Source organism: Camellia sinensis, chromosome 13 (assembly GCF_055761805.1).
Source record: "Camellia sinensis isolate YWXY chromosome 13, ASM5576180v1, whole genome shotgun sequence".
NCBI classification, from domain to species: Eukaryota; Viridiplantae; Streptophyta; class Magnoliopsida; order Ericales; family Theaceae; genus Camellia; species Camellia sinensis.
In genome coordinates, this window is record NC_138973.1 from 112765520 (window position 1) to 112774918 (window position 9399).

The following is a 9399-nucleotide window of genomic DNA, read 5'->3' on the forward strand; positions in this document are numbered from 1 at the left end:
CATCATACATGGCAAGAAAGATACGCTCATGCATTGGCTCACAAGCTAGGCATCTAAACACAACTCTCAAACACAATGAAAGAGTGATAAACATGAGTGTATGACAGAAGTTTATGCTCTGAATTTACATGCCAAATGATGCTATATCACACAAATATCGCAAATAAGGCATGCTATGGGTCTCAAAACACATGACTAGCAAAGCCAATCACACTATGGCCCTACAAGGCAACCCATACATGACCAAGACCACTTGGACCAAAGTTTAAGCATGCTAAATGAAGGCCAAAAGCATGTTGAAATGGAGCCAAAACAAGCTAGAATGATGGGCCAAAACACTAAGCATGCTAGGCTAGTGAGTGAGATTGCACTACAAGTACAAATGGCAAACAAGTGGTGACCTCACTAACCAAAATCAGAGCTAAAGCATGTTAAAATAACACCAAAAACATGCTGGAGTGAAGCCAAAACATGCTAGAATAATATGCCAAATCATGAAGCATGTTAGGCTTATGAGTAGGATTGTACTACAAGTGTATGAAGCATGCATACGGTGACTCAACCAAGCCAAAACAGAGCTACAACATACTGAAATAAGACCAAAAATAGGCTGAGACCAAGCCAACACATGCTAGAAAAATATGCTCAAGTATCAGGCCATCAACACAAGCAATCAAGACACAAGGAGAGGGGATGACCCCCTTCTATTTGGGGCCTCAAAATTACCTTTCCACCACTAAAATTCCTCTAGAATTCAGTGGTTAAAAGGCCAAAAGGAGATGATCTCAAAGGCCTTAAGAGATGGCACAAAGTAAAGCGAAACAAGCCACCAAAGGGGGTAGACCACCCCTAACTCAAACAAGGCCTTAAACAACCATTTTAAACTCCTGAAAACAAACCTTTTTGTAGTTGAAAGCTAGGCCTAAAATAGCATGCAAAGGTGGCTAAGCTTGTATACAAAAATAAGCTTAAAAGATGATAAATGGATTACCTTTGAAGCACAGCAACAACAGCAACTTCTTGAGCCAAAAACCAGCTTTTAGGCTCCAAACAATACTCTCAAGCACCTTAGCAACAAAGTAGGAGTGTTTGGCTAAGAGGTTGTGTGCAAATATGTGAAGAAAATCCAATTTCAAGCACAATATATATATATATATATAGAGAGAGAGAGAGAAATATAGAGAGCGAGTAAATTTTTGTTCTCCAAAATTCTGAACCCTGGAAAGGAAGAGAGAGCCTCCCTCTTATAGAAATCCAAGTCTCAAGCTTATTGGACAAGCTAGAAGCTTGGTGCAATCCCTCTATACACGTATATGGAGGATGCATTCTGTGCTCACCAGCTGGCACAGCTGGCAATAAAAATATCTGCAAAAGCACTAAAATGGCTGTAGGCTACTTAAAGTGGCCTACAGGGGAAAAAAGTGGCCTATAACCACCAAAGGTAGCCAACAGCCTCTCCCCTCCCTCTAGGCAAGGAGTAACAAGGTAAGGCACAAAAACAAACCAAAAAGAAGAGATCCAAGAGGCCACAAGACAAGTCACTCAGTCGGAGGCCCTGAAAACTAGCCTACGGGCCACCGCAAGTGGCCTACAAGAGAGAAAAATAGCCTACAACTACAAAAAGTGGCCTACAGGCCTCTCTCTCCCTCCAGGCAAGGGCACCAAGGCAAAAGTCTAAAAACAAACCAAGAAGAAGAGAGTTAAGAGGTCCCGAGACAAGGCGCTCAACTGAAAGCCCCCAGAAACTCGAAACGAGCACAAACATGCGCAATCATTGCGTGCACAAACGATGACGTCTGAGTCTTAAGGTCGGTCAAAAATGGGGTGTCTACAGCACCTCTCAAGGTCGGTATGTGGCTGACAACCCCTATTTGTAGTTGGCAGTCTCACTTTGACTTGTTGTCCACCTGTGTGTCGAGAATTGCTGGAAGCATTTGTTTTGTTTTGATCTTCGAGTGTTTTAGGGTCTTGTTTTGAGTCATTTTGGCTTTAGTAAGTTTGTTATTTTGTATTAAAGTTGTTGTTGCATTGTTTTTGCTTTATCAAGTTGTATGTTGCTTTGTTTATCGAGTGGCATATCGCTTTCTATATTTCAATTGTTGGTCGGTTCATTACCTGATTAACATTTTGTTTCAATCAAGAGTGTTATCTTGGCTAATTTGTTTTTATATTCTTTTCATGCTATATGCTATATGGTGCTCATGATGCAAAATACAACACTTTTTTTTCAAAAAAAAAAAATGTAAGGTTTTATTCCGATCGTGTTTTTACAAAAGAGGAGTACAAGTTTTAAAGTAAATAAAACCTATTTGAAGCTATACAATGTGCTAATGCTACCAACAAAAGAAACTAAGCAAACGTACAAAAAATCAGCGCCAGTAGCCTCATGCTTTAGAGGCCCTCTTTGTCCTCTTCCTCGGAGGAGAGGACTCTGGGGCACTATCTCCATCAGTGCCGCTGTCTGAAGCAAACTCCGAGCCAGAACTAGAACTGTCATCATCTCCGCTCTCTACCTCGGAACCCTTCTCAGCATCGTCGCCTTCGCTCTCCGAACCTAAGCCGGTGTCATTATCTCCACTCTCAGACGACTCAGAATGCTAACTCGCTGCCTCCTTCGAGTCACTCGTCTCAACATCATCATGGCGCAAGATGGGCTGTGGAGGACTACTCTGGCCTCGAGCACCTTTACCTTTGTCTCTCATTCCTACTACTGGAGAAGGGACTACTGGTACTGGTGCTGGTGTCGCCACTGGCGCTGCCAGTACAGCTAGAATTTGGAAAAGACAGTTGTCAACATATCAGTTATAACGTGTATATCAGATGCCAAAATGATGTGTAGAATGAGTGTATGCAGAAATCAGATATAGTATGAGTACAGTATGAATGCTATGTGTGAATACAGTGTATTAGATCAGTGCAGTTTGGAACAAACTATAGTTGAAATGTCAGTGCATCGAGAGAACATTGATAGCATGAAATGTAAACTGATAAAATTATCTGAATACCGTAGAGACTGAGTAGTGCCTATCTCCTCTGTACCATGCCCATTAGGGAGGCTATCAGCTCAAGAGCCCTTCTTATGTACTCTGTAGAGGCCTGCAAATGCATTTGGGTGATCAGTATCTGCAATGAACATATTTGAAATGAAATGTGGGGTGCAAACGTAAAGAATGGTCCATACCTAAGTCGGGCCTCGGACCCCAACAAGCTCATGACCAGCCGCTTCAATCTCAATCCGAACCTAGTAAGCATCTCCGGTATGCCGCCAGCATGTTAGCGTGGTCGGAAGCTCTGGCCAATCGGTCCTCTGTCTCGCTTGGAAAGCCTCTCTAGTATGGGCCCTGGTCACCCTAGTCACTCTAAGCATATGTTTCGCAGCAGGAGCTCTCGCCTCCTCACTTCCACGAGCACCGATTAGGGGTGGCATCAGATGTGTCTAGATAAAGGTCACGTAGTCACCCTCTATTCGGAAGTAGTCAGTATCCAAGCCCACCATAAACTGAGTGACCTCATCAATGGATAGGCTGTCTGCTGATCACATGGACTCTGGTGGCGCCATCGGGACGATCGGGTCAGGCAGGCCCATAGTCTGGCGCACGAATCGCTCGCTCAAGAACCAGGCCTGGCGGACTGGGCCCTCAATTAGAATGTGGAAGCGAGAAGTGGCCCAGGCCCCAACATACTGGTCTTGAATCCCCGCTAGCATCATAGCCCATGGTTGCCACATGATTTGCGAATAGAAGTTATACAGATGATTAATTACTGTCAGTTGTAATGTGAATCAGAACAGTGTTAAAGCAAAAATGACTGTGCTTTGGGTTACCTCATGGGTAGCTACCGTGTCGAAGTAATGTCCGAAAAACATGAAGCTCTCATGGGTCTTACGTTGGAGCTGGTCATCATACCTCTATGAGTAGGGGACTACCAATGGGAGCCCCTCTATGGGCTTTGGGGCTAAAGTTGGAAAATATGCATAGACCCACAGTTGCGGAGAAAATGCAGTGATATGTGCTTAATAAAGTATGAGCAGATACAGAAAGTGCAAAGCAGAAATCATAATATATGAACAGATACAGAAAGTGCAAAATAGAAAGCACGAGTGTTAAACAAATGTAAAACAGAAACTATAAAGCAGAAAATGTAAAATGCTAAGAGGAAACTGAGATACGTACCTCCCAGGCTTGCCAGTAGCCTCCGATCAAGTCCCCTCTCAGACGGGAGGTCGAGCTCATGTAGCCATATAAGGTTGCGAGGCCAATTCTGCCAGTCATAAAAACGAACCCAAGGAAAGGTCACCACGGTGCTCAGCAAATACAAGCCTACGGTGTTCCACCTATTCGAAAACAAGGTAGTATCGAAGACGAACATTAGAAAGCCCCTAGTGTACTGCTCCATCTCCTCTATCGTCTTGAGCTCGGTCCCTCTGAATTGCTCGGCAAACCAGGTGTATCTGACCATGCATATCCGATATATGGGTGGATGCGCTCCCAACAACTCAAACCAGGCCACCTCCCACTCCTTCATGTCTATATCGAGAGGGATCAGATCATCCCCTATATCTAAGCCGGTAATCATGACGAAGTCATAGGGAGTCATCGTCATCGTCATCTCTTCTGTAGTAGAAAAGTAGAAGGAGTTGGTAGTGTCCCACCACCTCTCCACGAGCGCTCCCAGGAGAGAACGGCTCGCGATGACCCGCGTCAAGCCAGAGCAGAAAATGCCAAAACCAGCCTTATCTATGATGTCGCGAACTCTAGCGGAGAGCTTGTCCTACCAATCTCGGGCGGTCGTAGCACCGTACCCTCCGAAGGCACGAGACTCGCCCTATGGCAGAGAATAGATGCAACAGATAAAGAACAGATGGATTAGATAAAGCAATTACAATAGTATAGTTGAATAAAAGGCAATGCAAGAAATGTAAGTAAATAAAGACAGAAATGCATGAAAACATAGTTCATACCTCAACGGCAATGGTTGAAAGGTGAGAAGCCGCCTCCCTCAGCAGGAGGTCCTCTGGGGCACCGCAAGCAAACTCACTGAAGCGTTTGATGCCTCCGGCAGGCAATATATATGTCTGGGGATGGTATCTCTCTAGATCGAAAGGTCGTACCCTCAACAGTAACGGCTCTGGCTCGGCCTCGCGCTTGAACTCTGCCTCAAGGTTGGCCTGAAGGTCAGCTACTGGCTCTACTACCTCAGGAATAGGTGGACATATAAGGGGAATCTCTAGAAGAGCCTCGTCGTCTGGTGAATCATCCGCTATCTGAAAATGGGTGTGAAGTAGGTGAAAAAGTGAAGAAAAATGCCAAAAATAGGGTAAACTTGGAAAAAGTTAACCCTAGGAGAGAGAAAATGAGAGGAAAAGTCAAAGCTCGGGAAAAGCACAAAATCCGAGAGAAACTAAACGGGAACAAGGCTCAAGTGGTGAAACTCCAAGAAAAAGCACATAAATCAAATTTCAATTGGTTCAAAACAGAGGAAACAAAGAGAGTTTAGCGAATCAACTTTGCGTGGAGCATTGGAAAACATGTAAAAAGCACGGATCTAGAGAGAATGAGCACATAGAGAGAGAGAGAGAGAGAGAGGGAGCAATTTCAACTTTAGGGTTCTGAGGAAATGAACTGTTGAGTTGTATATTTAAAGACCTATGGTGAAAAGACAAAAAAAGGCCCCGAACTGCCATCAGTGGCCGGCATGGGGCCGACAAGGCCTATCCATGGCCGGCAAGGCTCATCCATGGCCGGCACGTGGCCGGCACCCTCTTCCTGTGGCCAGCCAATGGCCAGTGGCCTCCCTTGGATTCCTGATGTTGTTTTGTGTCCTTGGTTTCCAAGAAGTGTGGGGATAGTTCACTGTTGGGTTCAGATTGTCTCTACGGAAGCTTAAAACTGTGTTTTTAGTGCATGATGTTCGTCACTTGTCAACATGAACAAGGTGTATCCTTCAAACATATTGTAACTTTTCCAAGAGGTAAATCGGAAGTTGCTACTGAATTTGTTTTTGTCAAATTATGCTTTTGTACCTTGCGTAGAATATGCATTTCACTTTGTAGCATAGAATATGTACTTCACATACGTTGTTGCATAAGATATGCATTTCACGCATATTCCACAGGCGTCTTGCATCCATTATGAATCACACATAGAATATGTTTTCGCTCTTGTTTCACGCAGAGAATATGCTTTTGTTTCTCGAATGGAACATGCCTTCAATTAACATTTTCTCTCTGTTGTTTGTCTTGCATACAACATGCATTCTTATTGTATCACACTTGTTAAGTTTCTTTCTTACACGGGCAAACAATATTGTATGTATGGTTCATTCAGAGGAGTTCCAATTGAAGTCTTTGTGCATCTATCGCACTTGTTCACTTTCTGCATCTATCACACTCGTTCACCTCCATCCATCTATCGCACACCCTTCTGTCGTTTTACCTCAAGACGTGCAAAGCACACGCCCGAGTGGTTATTTCTCAAGATGCATGAAAAGCGGCCTTGGACGGGTTTTACCTCGGGACATGTGAAGCACGCGCCCGACCTTGGGCTGGTTTTACCTCGGGATGTGCGAAGTATGCGCCCAAGTGGTTGTTTCTCAAGACACATGAAACGCAGCCCTGGGCGGGTTTTACCTCGTGCCTGAGTGGTTGTTTCTCAGGACACGTGAAAAGCGGCCCTGGATGGGTTTTACCTCGGGACATGCGAAGCACGAGCCCGAGTGGTTGTTTCTCAGGACGCATGAAATGCGGCCCTTGGCAGGTTTTACCTCGGGGCATATGAAGTACACGCTCGAGTGGTATTGTCTTAAGATGTGTGAAACGCGAGCCCGAGTGGTTTTTGTTCTCATTTTCTCAAGATGCATGAAATGCAACCCTAGGCGGTGTTTTCTTTCCTCATCTTTTTTTTTTTTGACGTGGTCAGAGTTTGTTTTGGTTCTTTTCACTTTTTAGCTTGAAGCTGCTCATTCATATGTTGTTATCCCTTCATATTGCTTATCGCATTTTGTTATTGCTTATTGCATCATCTCACATGATCATGAGTTTTCAAAATAGCCGGTTTTGCGAGGCATATAAGTCCAACTTTCAAAGTCGCATCATGCATATAATTTGCATCTTGCCCCAGAACTACGTTGGTTTGATTCCTTGCAAAGAGATACGTAAGCAGCCTGGGGGCACAACCATTTACTTCTATCTTGATTGTTTGTCCAAATCTTACGGCCTCATCAAAATGGGTCGTCTTTGGGCTTTGAAGTTCACTCACGTCATTTCATGACTCCGAGTTCTGTCAAAGAACGGCAATTGTAGACACCCCATTTTTTACGGCCTTTACAACTTGGACATCCTCACATGCACACTCGATGATGAGTCTGTTTGCTTGCTAAGTGTTCGAAGTTTTCAGTAGAATTGCAGAACTTTGAGCCTCGCAAACCTTGATAGCCTTTCAAACCCAGTTTTGGACCAAGCCTGTCTCTTTTTTTTTTTCAAACCTACAACCTCTAGTGACCTACTAGCCACTGCTAGTGACTTGCCGGCCATCACCTTGTGCTTGCCGACTTGGTGCCAGCGACCAGTGTATTTTGCAGATATTTTATGCCAGCTGTGCCACCTGTTTGCACAGATGCATGCATCTTCACCCACGTGTAGGACTGGATCTCCTTGAGGGAATTTCATGTTTTCTATATATAGGGACCCCCTCTCTCTTGTAGCAAAGTTAGAAAATTTTGAACTCAAAATTTTTTCTCCCACTCTACAATTCCCTCTCTCTCTAGCATTTCTCTACACTTTAGCCTCCAATTCCTTAATCTTTGCCTATACACCCTTAACCAAATCTTCTCATCTTTGAGCTGAGGTGTTCTTGAACTTGGCTTGAGTTTTAGAGGTTGTACTTACTTGGTTTTGTTGCTTGGAATTACTCTTCTCTTCAAGAGGTATAAGGCTTTGCCTCTTTGCTTGTTTTCTCTACTATTATTTCTACTATTTTTCCACTATTTATGGGCTGTCAAAACTCTGTGTTTTTTGGGCTGAAGCTTGGGTTTAAGGCCATTAAAGGTTGAGGGGTTGATAGCCCTTCTTTGTACCTTGTTTTGGAGGCCTTTGCCCTTGTGTTTCACACCCTTTTACTATCTTTTTCCAAGCTTTTAAACACTAATTTCCAGAGCTATTTCAGTGGCCACAATCATGTTTTGAAGTCCAAATTTGGAGGGGTTAGCCTCCCCTCCTTGTGTCTTGCTTACTAGCCTAGGTTGTGCCATGTTTAGCATTTTGATCTAGCTTGTTTTAGTTCAATTTCAGTATGTTTTAGGACATATTTTAGTCTGTTTTAGCACTATTTTGGGCGGTAGTTTGCATTTGAGCTTTGTTTTGCATGCTTCTAGTGTAATAGTCCTCATAAGGTTGATGTTTTAGGTCGTAGACATCACTTATTTGAGTTGATAGCACTTATTTTTGGCTTTTCATACTTCATTTCAGCATTAATAATCTCTGTAACCTCTCTCCTTTCTTGGCTTTTAATTTTTCTTTGAAAGTGGTTTCAAGTCACTTGCTTACCCAAGTATGAAATTAAGGTTTCATACTTAATGGTTTAATCCCTTAGGGGGTTCATTACCAACGGTATGATACTTCTTTCATACCCAAAGCAACTTGTGTTTTGAGCCCTCTTTCCATTAGAGGACTTTAATTCACCTTTTGGACTTAATTAGATTAAAGAATGGTTAGTAAATTAAAATGAGTAACTAAAACTTGGGACTAAAAATGAGCAAGATAATATTTTGTTGTGTTCAATCGGACATTAATTGAACACATAGAAGCTTGAACCATTTCATACTTGCTAGTGATGAAATGATTCAAGTCTCCAAGGTCAACTTCTTCCCTTGATCATTCATGAAAGGGCGGAGGCTTGTGTCTTGTTTTGCATTTATTGAACTTGCACACTTGGTTTCACAAGCCATCATGCAATGAAATTGCATCCATTAATGGTTTGTGAACCAAAGCTTGCTACTCCTTTGATTTTTCCATGAAAATGAGGGTAGGTTCTGCAAACAAACCCTTGAAATATCCTGTATATGCTTTGTTTGTCCTCTGTTGTAGCAAGATGAACCTATGCAGCCACTTTCCATGGCCGGTAGACCTTCAACCATGGCCAGCTGATGTCCGACAACCTTTACTAGTGACTGGCCAGCCACTGATGCAAAATTCAGCAGAGTGTTGGTAAGGCAGAGCAGAGTGAGCAACAATGTTGGTGTTTTACTATGCAAACAGAGGCATTCAGAAGCAAAACGGTGGTCTTTTCGAGTGGAAACCCAGCATGCGCATGCACATCCCTCATTTCCCGAGGCGTAGTAGTTAGTTGTTTAGTTTAATCATTAATTACACATGCGTTGTAATTATTTAATTATTTAATTAGT